Source organism: Ailuropoda melanoleuca, chromosome 1, assembly GCF_002007445.2.
Source record: "Ailuropoda melanoleuca isolate Jingjing chromosome 1, ASM200744v2, whole genome shotgun sequence".
Lineage (NCBI taxonomy): Eukaryota > Metazoa > Chordata > Mammalia > Carnivora > Ursidae > Ailuropoda > Ailuropoda melanoleuca.
In genome coordinates, this window is record NC_048218.1 from 193264696 (window position 1) to 193280445 (window position 15750).

Sequence of the window (15750 nt, forward strand, 5' to 3'; positions counted from 1 at the left end):
ATGTGGGGAAAATTCTGTGAGAGGCTTGCCATGGTGACAGGCAGTGGAGAGCAATACCCTCCAGGCCCCACAGGCGTGTTCCTCCAGCTGTGACATGAAAAAGAACAGGGAAAGTCTAACACCATTTTGGCTTGTCCTTTTGATTCCGTGTTCAGTATTTAAAATCATGTTTTTACATTAAAGCAAGTGTGTATGCATTCTATTTTAAAATGAAAAATTCACATGAGCTTTTCAAAGAAAACAAGAGTCTTCAAAGAAATTTCTTCCCTGAGAAAGTTCTGGGGAAGGCTCCAGAATGCCAGGGGTATGCATTTACTCTACTCCAACGAGGCATCGTTTAGAGCAGCGCTATCCACAAAACTTTCTGAGATCATGGAAATGATCTATATAGACACATGTTGCTAGTAAGCACTTGAAATGTGACTAGTGAGACTGAGGAACTAAGTTTTTTGTTGTATTCCATTTTAATTCATTAAAAAATATATATATATAAAATATATATAATTTTGTGCCCTTCCTTTTTCCACTTATTTTAATATTATTAACATTCCCCCATGATTTACTTTGGATAAGTTACTAAGTCAGAGGGGCATTTGTAATCATACTATATATATATATACATATATATATATGTATATATATATACATAATATATATATAATAGGTGATTTTAATTTTCTACTTTATACTTTCTGTACGTTTTAATTTTTCTTTAATAAACACCACTTTTGTGATTAGGAAAGCTGATTATGTATAAAGACTAACACCTCATTTAATAATCATGATTCAGTATCTCGTATTCAGTGAGAACCCACAGCATTGTCTTCACTGTTGTGGACATATATTGGTGTACTTTAGTCCTGCAAGAGTGAGTGGATGTTCTGGAACAGCTTGGAATTTAAACATCCCCTTCGTGTAAGTTTTCTCTGAAGTGGGCTCTGCATGAACATAGCCATGGGCAATGCCAATGGGCAAGAAACAAGGGTAACTTGACCAAGGGGGAGACAGGTTAGAGATCCTTTCGAATGACTAAGAGCGGGCGGGGGGTGTTGGGGCCCTGGATAGCAAGCTGCTATTGTCAGAATGAGCAGTCTTCCAGGCACCAGGTAGCAAAAGCTGTGCCTTTTTCTAATTTACAAAAAGGCAACTTCTAGGCTAACGGTGGTCTTGCTGTTACCAAGAGTAGACTCTTTGGTATCACCCACTTGATCATATTCAGAGCGAAATGCAAAGCTGGCAAACACCTGCAGAAGCTATATCGGAAGTTGCCCCCATAACAGCCTTCAAAAGTCAAGGCAAACCCAAGATCTCACACATGCCTAATTTCTAACTACAGATATGCAATTCCAGGCTCCTAGCTCCCCTGAGGTAGCTTTAGGTTGGCTTCAGGCTGATTCTTTGAAAGCAATTGCTGATAGAATTGGGTAAAATTCACTTAGAACTGAACAGTAGTTTCTAAGGCGTTGAGAGCCTCTGCAAGCCAGCTTCCCCCAGTCCACAGACAGACGCAGGATCGGATGAGAGCAGGGCTTTCTGCTGTGATGTGCGGCTCCCACTGAGAGCACTGCTTTGCAGGCAGGACACGTAACGCTGCTTTATACATCACCCAGCTTTGCCACATCCTGTTATGTTGTACTCTATCCACCTAAGCTGTGATGGAGGGGACACGACCTGGGGCGGCACGAAGCACTTTGTAATGCATCGTAGCGTTTAAGTTGGCATCAGCCAAGTCGCGCACATTGGCTCGGACACTAGATGCTCGTTATACAGAGGACACGATCTCATGTGCAGCAAGTGATAGCTGAGGGTATAAAATGCATCAAGGAAGAGCATCTGCATCACACCACATCTGAGAACAGAAGTTCCTCTACTGCATTGAATTATCAGTTCCCCGCTGGAAAGTTCCACAACCACTGGGTCCTTACGAGAGAGGATCTGACAAATGGAGCTACTCCAAACGTCTGGAAAGAGGATGGCGCCTCCAGTCTCCTGTGGAGTGGACCATGCCTTGTGAGGACATCACCTTCAAGTATTGATGCTAGTGGATCCCTATCAAGCAACTTATGAAGCCCACAGCTCGATTAACAGCTATTATCTTGAATCCGAATAATGCCAAATGACTTATAGTAGTTTAAACTCAGGATCTTACTATCTTCACCTATTTACCAATGGATTAAGTACATGAGACGTTCCAGGAGAATGACAATGATGAACAATGAATGAATGAATGAATGTCGTGAGTCTCTCTAATGCCAACTCTTCGCTATAAATGAAGTGAACTCTTCCTTATAAATGAAATGAATAAATGCTCTCCTCCTCCAGCTGCTGCCTGAAGGACTGGGACTGAGTAAATATGGGAAAACTTATGTTCTCCAAACCCCACTATGGAGCAGTAAGGGGACTTGAGAAGACCACAGTCCTCAAAGACCGAGAAGCATTAGGGTATGGCTCACACATTCACAGCAGGCTGGGAATCCTCCCGGGTCCTCTCAAGAGAGGAGGATTCAATGCAACTTCAGGAGGGCTTTAAGAGCTCATGACTGGCCTTTACGCTACAGATGCTTCCTGTCATATCCTTTTGTAAAAGTTTCATGCTCTGAGATTCTCTTGGCCCAGTCAGAGAGGGAGGAAAGTATCTGGGAAGTGGAATCAGGACTATATTTCTCAGGAGACTTCTTTTTATTCAGTATAATTGGAACACTCTGATGGGTAAGCAGTCCATCCAACAATCCATTGGTGAGTAGCAGGCCCAGCGCCTTGGCAATGTCAGGTCACCCTTCAGCTCTCACACCTCCATCAGTCTTTCTCTGATGTGACTAAATTCTTACTTTCCTACCCTAATCAAGACTAATGGGTTGGCAGGAATAGAAATAAGCTCAATAAAAAAAGTGCCGCTGGACTTTGCCAGAACAAGCACTGGAAAACCATGAGTCAAAGCAGCTTCTCTCTACTTCGTTCTGTCCCTTTCCCTTTCTAGAACCGCATGGCCTTTCACTTTCCCTTTCCCTGCATGACATCACCCCACCCCCATCTCCATCTCCGTCTCTGCCTTCTTCCAACTAGCTGTCTCTCTTAACCAGCTTTCTCTGCCTCTTTATGTGCACAAGGACAAACGTGGCTACCTCGACCCATTTTAATTGTCCTCAGTTCAAGTGCCTTAAAAAAAAAGAGTACTGTATCCTGTAGCTCTAATAAAAATTCCCAGAAGATTTAGGCTCATGTTTAGTCAACTCCAGTTCAATCGGTACTGTCCACTGAGTGTCTGCTCTCGTCCGTTCAGTATGGCCAGGATAGTCCTATCATCCAACCAAAACTTTCAACCACAATTTCACACAAATCATGGTACAGTGAAAGAGAATAGGCTTAGAATCAGACAGACTTGGGTTGGGACGCTGGCTCAGAAATTACCAGCCATGTGACCTTGGTTAAGGACCATAAACCTCAATTTCTCCATAAGAATAGAGGAAATATCATCTATCCTAAGAGGTGTTTTTGAGGAAGAATGACTTATTTTGGAAAGAGTTACCTAAACTCAGAATCTCCACTTCTTCGCTTCCTACTCCCTCCACCTTCACTTATTTCTCTGGCTTCTGCTTCTATCATTCCCTTGAAATTGGTTTCATTAAGGTCAACTGTGACTTTCCTATTGGCTATATTTGTCTTGATCTTATTTAACTTCTCTTTAGAGTAGGCACTGTTGACCATTATTTCCTCGAAAATGTTTGTTCTATGGCTTCTATGTTTTTACAAATTTATGTTGGTTTCTTTGGTTGTTTTAATATATAAATGAACAAATGAAATAGTCAATCTTTTTTGTATCCTCACCAAAAGTTAACTACTGCTAACATGTTTGATTCTCTTTTCTTTTTCTTTCCCATCTTTATGAAAACCACTCCATCATTTTATAAAAAATTTTTACTTCCTCAGCATGTAAATTCAATTAGTGGAAATGTAAAAAAAGAAAGGAAGGAAGGAAGGAAGGAAGGAAGAAAGAAAGAAAGAAAGAAAGAAAGAAAGAAAGAAAGAAAGAAAAGGAAATTTAGAAACAGCTCAAATCCCTCCATCCCAGAATTCTATTCTTTATTTAGGATAACACAAACCCTTTTTGTCACCCAAGGTATCTTTTTAAAATGCAAACATGGACGTAGAAATAGAGGGAAATACATTTTTTTAAATGAGCTCACACTATAGATGCTATTTTAAGTTAAAAGAATTAAACTTAATTTTGCTTGGTTTTAATGGACGTGAAACAGAAGCACTGTTGACCTTCAAATGATTACGTCCTTCGCCTGCCATAGAAACCATTTTCTGAAAGATCCCTTCAAAGCTAAGATGAGAATATGAAAACTATTAGGCAGGTAGAGTCATCACATATTTCTCTGTTAGACATGAGTACTCTCTCAGTTCCTCCCAGCTGCCTTTGCCCACATCCTGGTCTGCGTTTGCTGTGTGGTTTTTTTACATTGTCTACATCTGTAACTTTCATTTTAATTTCTGTACATGTAATTCCCATAGTTCCTTGGAATTTGGCTTTGGCTCTAGTTTGACTCTCTATTCAAAGGTATTTAATGCTTTCTACCAGTCCTTTGATCATGGAATGCCCATTCTTAGGTTCTTTATTTTGATTTACCTCAATGTGAAATTTTGTTATCTGCAGTTTTTTCGGAAATGCTCGTGAGTCTGTATTCTTTGAGTTACTTCATATGTGAAAGAGTCTGCTGTAGCTTTTTACAGGAATGCTTCTTGGGTCGTGTAATGTTCACAGGTCACACTTTCTTTCTCTTAGAACTCTGATGATATTCCTCCTTTACTTTTTTCTAGCATTGGATGTTCTTGTGGAAGTCTATTATTCCTCACTTGATGCATGAGAAAAATCTCTCTTTACCCTTGTTCATGTAACTTAACTAGGTTAGCATCACTGGACTGCACATTACATTCAGTCTGAGCAATTGAGATAATGTATAAAAGTGCCTAGCAAAGAGCCTAGTACAGGGGCTGACCAACTCTGGCCCATAGACTGAATCAGCCCACAACCTGTTTTTGTAAACAGAGTTTTATTAGAACACAGCCATGACTATTCGTTTATATCTTGTCTGTGGCTGCTTTCCTGCTATAATGGCAGAGCTTGTGACAGAGACCACATGGTCTGCAAACCTAAAATATTTACTACTTGACGCTTTACAGAAAATGTTTACAAACCCCTGACCTAGACATAATCTTCTCCCCAATACACACACTCCATCTCTTGCCTATAGAATCAGAAAATGTGGATATTAAAAGAAACTTTACACTTCACTCTCTCATCTAGCACCTCGTTTTCTGCAAGAAAAGTTTTCATAAAATCTAGACATCTGCCCACCAGTCTTTTGTTAACCAACTCTAAAGAGTTCACCTACATTCCACCATGTCTATATTACCTGGTATCACCTTTCAAAGATGAATTCACATCTATGTCTAGGGACCCATCACAACTGAGGCAGAATGTAGTCTCAATTTAAAACTGCATTCAGGGGCGCCTCACTACCACAGTCACTTAAGCCTCCAACTCTTGGTTTTGGCTTGGGTCATGATCTCAGGGTCTTGAGATAGAGCCCAGTGTTGGGCTCTGCGCTCAGCATGGAGTCTGCTTGAGACTCTCTCTCCCTCACCCTCTGCCCCTCCCTGCTGCTCTCTCTCTTTCTAAAATAAATTAATTAATTAAAAAAAAAAGACAAAAGCCCCAACTGTCTGCATTCAGACACTCAGGTTCATGAGATCAAGCCCCGCCATGGGCTCTGTACTCAGCAAGTGATCTGCTTGAGACTCTCTCTCCCTTACCTTCTGCCCCTCCCTGCTGCTCTCTCTCTCTCTCTCTCTCTCAACTAAGTAAATATATCTTAAAACAAGAAACTGTCTGCTTTCAGACTCCAGCCCTATTGCTTTCCTGTGGTCAGATGGGCCACGCCCACTTGCAAATAACCAATCAGCATCAACCACAGCAAGAGGTTTGATGAGAGGGAGAATAAAATCAAACTGCTTCTGATGTGAGTCAAGTCCAAGAAAATTAAATGCTAAGTCTATTAAAGGTAATGTTGAAATGATCCAGATGTAAAAGAGTTTCGCTGTGATGACTTTGAAATGCACTTGAGCAGGACTCATCTGGTCCTTCTTCTTGGGGAATGGGCAGCTTTCCTCAGAAGGAATACCTGTGGAGATCATTTCGGCTCTGTGAATTGCCATCTCCACTCACTATCTCTCATGTACCAATTTGCGGAGAGTGATGAGGGTGGTGAGATAGGAGAAAGGATTAATAGTTCGCTTTCCAGTGACTGGGAATGTTGAGAATAGATATTTAGCAGAGGGTGAGATAAGGAATCTCCATGCTCTCTGTGTGTTTGTACACAGAAGATATCAATATATCAGCGTTTCAGATATCTACTTGCCTTAGGTCAGTAAAAATTAGAGGCAGGAATTTTATTTAACTCTGTGTTATCTTCTCTTTGCAACTTAAAGTAGAGGTAGGCTGGTTAACACAAAATATATCTTGGGGAGGGTACGTATTTGTAATGTATATAAAGGGCTGAAATACAGCTTTTTCTATTTCCTCCTTCATGGACAGCAGAGTAAGCATCTAAGAAGCTGAGAAAGCATCTACAAAGCTGACCCAGAATGTGTGGCCTCAGGCAAGTTTCTTAACCTGCTTTGTCTTAGTTTCTTTATCTTTAAGATGGAGAAGTAAGAACTAACTTAGCTAAGTACTAACTCTGTGCTAGGTATGATTCTAATGCTCTCCAAGGATGATCTAATTCAATCCTGACAACTCTTCAAGATACCGTTATTGTCCCTTCTTGTATGAGTAAAGTGAGGGATAGAGAGGTTCAAGCCATTAGTTAGTGGGATTGGAACTTGGAAGTCTGGTTCCAAAGAGTATTCTGCCTCCAATCAACAGTGAGGTTAAAAATATACAAAGCGGAAAAAATTCAAGTAAATTTCTTATCATTTACTTTGTATATAGTAAGCATGCCAGAAATGGTAATGATCTAAAATAATGGTGATGATTGTGATGAAAAGAACAATAAAACACCAGAGTGATTTAGAAAAGAGTGATTATAATCCCTGAGAGGGCTTCAGGCCCCAACCAAACTTTCCTCCTTAACAGAGAGAGGGCTGTCTTTATTTGATCTTGGATCCCACTTGGGACCAAGTCTGCCTCCTCCTGCCACAGTATTGATGGAGTTCAAAGTTACTGAGGCCATGATCACAGTTCTGGCTTTTGGTCTTTGACCACGGGGCTTATGCTCAGCCTTTATCTTCTGCCAGGGTCTCAAAGTCAGGGATGATTTTCATGCATTCACATCGGCTGCCAGGGAGAAATCAGGAATTACCACTTCTGGCTGTGGTAAATGAAATGATGTTCTATGTAAACCTCATGGTGACCACATACCCCCATACCACCATAAAAAAAATCACAGTAGCCAAAAAGCAGAAACAACCCAAATGTCCATTGATGGATATGAGAAAAATATGGTCTACCCATACAATAGGATATTATTCGACCCTAAAAAGGAAATAAATTCTGATATGTTCTACAACATGGATGAACCTTGAAGATACTATGCTAAATAAAAGAACCCAAACACTAGAGAGTGGATATTGTAGGATTCCCCTTATACAGGGAACCTAGAGCTGTCAAATTTATAGATAGAAAGTAGGTTGGAGTTTGTCAGGGCCTGGGGGGCAGAGATTGGGAGATGGAGAATTATTGTCTAATAGATACAGAGTTTCAGTTGGTGAAGACGAAAAAGTTTTGGAGATGGATGGTGGCGACAATTGCAGAATAATGTGAGTGTGTGTACTTAATGTCACTGAATGATACACTTAAAATGGCTGAAACGGTAAATTTTATGTTACATCTATTTTACCATAATTAATACAATGAATAAAAAAATAAAGGAAACCTCAAAATAAAAGAGCAGGCAAATATGACTTAGTCACAGATGTTGCTTTCTAATGCACATTGATTACATAGATATACGTTTATATTGAGTGGTAGTGGTGGCTGGGGTGAAGACGAAACCAGCAAAATGTATTTAATTTCCATTTTTACCAATCTGAACCCACTGGTCAAAAATGAGGCCCATAATTTACCCCAGGGAGCTGCCACAAAATTTGGCCAGTCCTGTCCTCCCATCAGTCACTCTCCAAAGAGGCCCAAGTGAGACCCCATGGAGGGTGTCAGCCCCAGGATTCCTGACACAAGAGCTGGCAAGATTAGAGCAGCAGGAAAGTAGGTCAATGGGAGAAGCCATTTGCTGGCTTGCAGAGACTTCAGCTGGGGCGCCGAAGAGCAGGCTGTGCTACCGGCTGAGATTCAGGGTATGAGAGCCTTATTATACACAGGGCTAAATGTGTATAATATGTTAATACCATGAGGTTGCCCAGAGCTCTCTAGAAGCCAAACTAAGAGACTCTCATTGACTCTGGCAGCCTCCCCAGTGCTGGCAAATCAGGGCATCACGGGACTCTAGTCTCCCTACAATTAAACAGATAATTAAGAAGTAAGAACATATTTTTCCAATATAAATTGATAGATGCTGGTTGGTAATGTTAGCATGAGGAATAAATTGAGCAGTAATCTGCGAAGGATGTTATTGCTATTACAAAAATAAAGATCTGTCTCCGCAACCAATCAATTCGGCAGATATATACCAACAATCAAATTGTTAAAAATGACTTCTATAAATTGCCCAGTGTTCCATCTAATGGTACCAGAAGCAGCTGTGATACAATTTAGAGCGGATGGAACCATACGTCGAGCGTGCTTTTTCATCCTGATGGTTTCTGTTCCCTCCTAAGCAGTTCTGGTAGAGCCCCAGCTTTGTTTAATGCACCCATGTGAAAACAAAGTGTATTTCACGCCACGGGTTAGCAAAGGCATTTTGGCAGAAACGCTCAGAAATATATGCATTTAATATGGGAAGAATAATTCAATTTTCTTTCTATTATTTCAGTTACAAGTTTGCAATATCTTTAGTTCTTCATTAAGCCCTCTGGCTTGCAAGGAAGTCGCAGTTCTTTACGAGCTGCCATACCTCTTCCAAATGAATGTGGAAAAGACCCACAAAGGGATAGTTATAATCAAGTATTTTTCAGTCTTGTCTAACAGTCATTTCAATGAAATCAGAACGATTGAGTACATTTTCTTGATACCTGCGGCACTTGAAGACTCGGTCTGTCCAAACTTTGATTGTCTGTTAATGCCTAATCACCAAGCCACCCTGTGATCTGTCGATGGCCTTTTTTTCCTTTGCATATTCATGTCAGCTGACAGAGCAGTTAAAAACTGGCTGAACTGAAAGCAATTTTCCCAGTGGGGAGCCCTGACACAACAGGAATCCATCTTGAATATTACAGTTCCAAACTTCGTTCTCATGTTGAAGTTTGTCTGGTAAACTCAGATGGTGCCCAAGCTGAGACATGGTTTACTCCAGACACAATTAACAGTGAGAGCAAAAACATCAACAGTAGCCATTGGTCTCCTACTGAGTGTTAAGTTCTTTCTACAAATAATGGGACACCAGGAGGCATATCAACACAAATAAATGTGGTCCCTGCCCTCAAATAACTTACAATATAGTGAGGAAATGGCTAAAAATATTGAGTGGTTTGGGAATAACTAAGGTGATACAAATTGGGGTGAGTCCTGTGGAATAGATTTGCTTTGGAAGAGAAAGTTCCTATTTCTACCCAAGATAAAGGTAGACAAGCTCTACACAGGACATGTGGAGGGTTTAAGAGGAGCCACGTCCTTGTCTTGAGTTCAACAATCTAACGATGTAGTGGAGGAAGAAATTTAGAGTGACAGCTTATATAATAAGGTAAGAGAAATAGAGAAATTCAGGGGCAGGGAAGGGAGAGAGTAGTCAAGGTGGGCCAGGGTCAAGGACAGGGGTGAGGAGACATGAACGAAGCATATTAAGTTTTACATAAAAATGATGCCTCGTGAATGACATATTTGATAAAGGGTTAGTATCTAAAATCTGTAAAGAACTTATCAAACTCGACACCCAAAACACAAATAATCCAGTTAAGAAATGGACAGGAGACACGAATAGACATTTTTCCAAAGAAGACATACAGATGGACAACAGACACAAGAAAAGATGCTCAACATCATTCATCATCAGGAAAATGCAGATCAAAACTACAGTGAGATATTGCTTCACACCTGTCAGGCTGGCTGAAATTAATAACACAGGGTACGACAGGTATTGGTGAGGCTGTAGGAAAAGGGGAACCCTCTTCCACTCTTGGTGGGAATGCAAACTGGTGCAGCCACTCTGGAAAACAGTATGGATGGTTCTCAAAAAGTTAAAAACAGAACCACCTTATAATCCAGCAATGGCACTACTAGGTATTTACCCAAAGGATACAAAAATACTGATTCGAAGAGACATATGCACCCCAATGTTTATAGCAGCATTACCAACAATAGCCAAATTATGGAGAAAGCCCCAATGTCCATCAACTGATGAATGGATCAAGGAACTGTGGTGTATACATACAATGGAATATTACTCAGCCATCAGAAAGAATGAAATCTTGCCATTTGCAATGACGTGGATGGAGCTAGACTGTATTACACTAAGTGAAACAAGTCAGAGAAAGACAAGTACCATATGTGGAATTTAGGAAACAAAACGGATGAACATAGGGGAAGGGGGGAAAGAGAGGGAGACAAACCATAAGAGACTCTTCTCTTTTTCCCTTTTTTTTTTTTTAAAGTAGACTCCAGACCCAGCGCAGAACCCAATGCAGGGTTTGAACTCACAACCCTGAGATCAAGACCTAAGCTAGGATAAAGAGTTGGACTCTCAACCAATTGACCCACCCAGGTGTTCCATGACAGACTGTCAACTATAGAGAACAAACTGAGAGTTGCTGGAGAGGGGTGGGCAGGGGATGGGCTAGATGGGTGATTGGTATTTAGGAGGGCACTTGTAATGAGCTAAATCACTAAATCCTACTCCTGAAACCAATGTAAATAAAAACTTGAAACAAAAAAAAATCAGACTTCCTTCAGAGATACTTAAAAAAAAAAAAAGAAAGAAAAAGAAGAAAGAAATGATGCCCGGCAATCAACTGAAACCTGAAGAGTCTGGAACTCAGGACAAAAGTCAAGAATAAAGATTTAGAAATTCTCTTTTGTGGAATACTTGTCAGGTATATTGTAGAATGCCCTAGAAATTCTATTTCTGACCCTCAATAATATTTAATTTCTTCCCAATAACAGTGGCAGAGAAATAGGCTCAGTATAACCCCATTTATGAAAACAACATTAAACAAAATAAAAATAAATATTTTATGTGAACTCTTGGTGCTTCAATCTCTATTTCCAAACTTTTCTTTGCCTCCCTCAACCTTACATTCAGCTTCGTTATACAGAAGCTGAGCTAGAGTAGGCATTCAATGCTTGTTGGATGAACAAATTAATTACAATTTTCAAAAATAACCCGCACTTTCTTTCCCCTCCATCTTTATTGAGGTATAATTGACAAATAAAAATTGTATGTATTTAAGAATGTATGTCTTGATATATGTATACATTGTGAAATAATAAATACAATCAAGCTAACTAACATATCCATCAATATTTACCATTTCCTTTCCTTTTCCTTCCTTTTTGTGTGTGGTGAAAACACTGAAGATTCATTCTCTTAGCAAATTTCAAGTTTATAATATAGCGTTGTTAACTGTATTTATCCTGCATTTTCAAGATTACATCTTAGCATTTGCTCATACTGTTCCACCTGCTTGGAATGCCTTAACCCTTCCCTCAACTGTTGTAATCAGTTTAGTCATCCAGCATCCACTCCAAACACCCTCTTACCCGTGAAGTCTTCTCAAACAACTCAACCTAGAATTTCCTGTCCCTCCTCTGCCATTCTGCAGGAATTTGTTACTTCAGGTGAGTACTTAAGACACCTTGCTTTGTATTCAGATCCAACTTCCTCATAAGATTCTAAGATCCTTGGGAGATCTTTGGCAATTTTATATCCCTAATACACAGCATAGGATCTTGCACATAGTAGGCACTCCATAACGAATTGCTGTATCATCTTGAGTTCAATCTAATCGATTGTCAGGGTTTATGGCAGGCCAGATCTTGCTGCCTATTGAAGATCGTTAATTGAATGTCTCCCAAACCAAATCAATTAATTTAATTATGAAGTTGAGTGTCATCATATTTTAAATAATTTACTCTGAAACTTCAGGTAATTTAAATCTAGGATGAAAAGCAGATGTTTCATGTAAGAGCACTAAGTAGGAAAGATGTTTCTTTGTTGGATATCAATGTCAACACAGAGAACGTAGGGGCTTCCAGCGAAGATCTGGCCTGGCCGGTGTGGGAATGGGCAGGAGAGGAGAGGCTGGCACATCTTTGGACAACCAACCTCCTTTTCCTTTTCTCCAGGGGAATGAGCATATTTTCCTGCCTACTTTAGCAGCAGTTACCCCCTGCAGATTTCCCGATGAATCAGAAGCTGCCTCTGCACAGACCCATAATCCGCAGCTTGTAAGTAATTCTCAAATCTAATTTATTAAAAACTCATTTATTTTCAACAACACCAGATTTCTGATTAATTCCCAGCACCATGGGTTATTTAATGCAGTGGGTTTCATTGTCATTTCTGATTTCCCAAAGTGCTTGATTGATAGAATCTATTGTGGGCTTAGTCTGTCAGCGTATTGTTCCCTTGTCAAGTGACAACAAAAAAAACCTTATTGATGGAATTGCTGGGTGTCTCTTAAATAAGGTAGAAATACAGTGTGGCATTGGAGACACACAGGTGTTAGGCATTCACTAGGGAAGTTAAAAATTATGCTTAGAAACTTCCCTGAAATGTAAGGCATAGATCCCTGTCTATACTCCACCTAGAAAAGTCTAGCAAAGTGTGTTGTGTTTTTTCCTCTAATACCAAGGAACTAGGAGGTCTATTTCCATTTTGCCTTTTTATGAGGGTGATGAAATGCAGTAAAGTAGATTCAGAACCATAAACACCTTTAAACGAAACCAGCCTTTTTGTTTGTTTTATAAATTTTTCAGAATGTTAAAGACCCATTTAAATTTTTGAGGCAAGTAACCCTTAAAAGACAGTATAGTCATTAAGGCTCAAAAAAAAAAAAAAAAGTAAGAGATGGTGCCAGGATGTTTATGTGGCTAGTATGCCACACTAAACAGGAATCCTCTTTGTTTACTCCCTTAACCTCTCCCCAAACTGAGATTACCTACCCAACCAAGCCACAGATACGAGCTAGGAATTGGGAATTAGGTATAAAAATTGTCGTAAAAGGTTAATAAAGGGCAAAGAAGCAGTTCTTCCAAGTAATGGCAAACTGTTTTCACAACTTGGTGTACTAAGTTTGTTAAAATGAGGCAACTCTCTCTTATATACCTTCCAATAGTGTCTTTTATCTTTCCAGATAGACAAGGACCCTGGTGGAGAATTGACCATCAAATGGAAAATCCAATCCCTTCACATTTCTTAAACATGAGGATAGATAACTTCCGAATCAGATCTTTTGCAGCTAAACACCTTCCACAACCCTCAGTGAGAGCAGGCCAGAGATTTGGATTCGCTTCTGTGCATATTTCCCTTTAGCCTAGTATCTAATGGCGGGTCTATTGTGCAGTTTATGAAATGTTCACAGTTAAAGAGATAATAGACCACCTTGAACAGCTTAGAGGAAACATACTGTGTAAAACTAAGAGCTCAGAAGTCAGGAACCTGAGAAGAAAGCATAATGTAGGATAAGTGTCCCCACCCCTTTTCATCACCTATACTTGCCTCCCTGGAGGAAACTCTAAGAGGGCAAACTAAGGAATAATGTGACAGGGTCCAGAGTTCTTCAAATTCCACTTCCCCAGGCCCTTCGTTATATATAAACAAGCCTACTCGTATGCAATTTCTCACATATAAGTACAACTCTCCTGACAATCTACTGTCAGAAAAGTGAACGCTTTGAGATATTTTCCAAAGAGGAATTTATAGTAATTTATCTACACACCTGTATGCAAAGGCATGTATTTACTGAACAACTACATTTAGAATGAGTGAGGTCTTATTGCCCTTTACAAAAGATACAGTTAAAATTGTGCTGTCTTCAGTTTTCACAAAGATTGACCAAGATTAAAAAGTTAACATATTGGGGTGTCTGGGTGACTCAGTCGGTTAAGCAACAGACTCTTGATTTCAGCTCAGGTCACATGATCTCAGGATCATGAGATCCAGCCCTGCATGGGTCTCCGTGCTCAGCACCCGGGGTCTGCTTGAGATTCTCTCCTGCTCTGTCTGCCTCTCCCCACTCCATCTCTCTCTCTCTAAAAAAAAAAATAATAATAATAAAGTAAATAAAATCCTTTTTTGAAAGTAAGCATATTAAGATGGTGATGATATAGGAAAGACACTTTTTTTAAAAAGATTTTTTTATTTATTTGTTTGACAGAGATAGAGACAGCCAGCGAGAGAGGGAACACAAGCAGGGGGAGTGGGAGAGGAAGAAGCAGGCTCCTAGCGAAGGAGCCTGATGTGGGGCTCGATCCCATAATGCTGGGATCACGCCCTGAGCTGAAGGCAGACGCTTAAACGCTGTGCCATCCAGGGGCCCCAGGAAAGACACTTTTATATAGTTATATATAGATTGGTGCAAACTCTGTGGAGGACAATTTGAGAATATGCATCAAAATTAAAACGTGCTATTAGAGATTTCCATTTTAAGATAACAGCGTAGTCTTTTCCTGCCCCTTTTTCTTCTAAGAAATCACCAAAAACCAACAAGGAATAAGAGAAGCAAAACACAAATGCCATAATCCATGAAATTAGGCAATATTTATAAACTCCATATACTATATGAAAATAAATGAAGGAGTTTAAATGATTTGGCAGCATGGAGAAAGCCTGTATAGTTGTTTAACAATAGGATTTTTAAGACACTTACTACCATAGAATGCAGGAGTGAGGAAAGTGGCTAAAAATGGGGAGATTGATTAAAAGTCTATATAAGGAACAAAGAACCCCTCAGGACCTCACCCTATCCTGAGCAGCCACATGTGTATCTCTCTCATTCCCAGGACCAAGTAGGAATTAAAGCAGAATGGCTTCAAACTCAGGGTCACCAGCCCAGTAGAAGGCAGGGAATAAGCACTAGATTAAAAAAAGTAAATTATGTGTAAAATGAACAGCAAGTCCCCCACCTCCTCTGCTATGCTTAGCTGCCAAAACACTGAGAACCAGATTTACTGCCATGGCCTTCCTCTTTCCCCACCACCCTCCACCCAAAGGAAGTAAAATAAATTGCAGAATTCTTCTCTGGAATAACTGAATGTCCCAGAGAAAATACCTAGAGATACAGATATGAATTTCACCAATAAAAATCAATCAGCTCACTACTCCACTAATTTACAATGAAGCCAAAAGCTCAGCTCCACAGATGGAATTTCCAATCAGCTCTTTAATAGCTCCTTCTAAAATATGAACTGACAACCAAGGATCTCTTGACATTTGAGAAAATCCTCCAAAATGAAAGATACTAAAACACACACACATGCACACACACACATGGGGAGAAGGAACAACAAAGAAACAGAGACAATGTAGGTAGAAAAAATTATTTTCAAAAAATAAATATAATTTATATTCTTAGAAATACTGAAAATGATAAATCCATGGGGGAGAAGGAACTATAAAAAGAATAATCAGAAAAAAGGAA

The 15750-nt window shown here is 39.8% G+C and overlaps 1 long non-coding RNA gene across 2 annotated transcripts; it reads left to right on the forward strand.

The window, feature by feature from the left end:
• Positions 1-1656: 1656 nt before the first annotated feature.
• On the forward strand, positions 1657-14299 carry LOC117804558. Of its 2 annotated transcripts, none has more exons than XR_004629036.1 (3): positions 1657-2736; positions 12455-12556; positions 13465-14299. It is a non-coding gene; the product is annotated as an uncharacterized LOC117804558 (long non-coding RNA). The 2 variants fall into 2 exon arrangements; XR_004629035.1 differs by lacking the exon at positions 1657-2736 and adding an exon at positions 11048-11947.
• The last annotated feature ends 1451 nt before the right edge of the window (positions 14300-15750 follow it).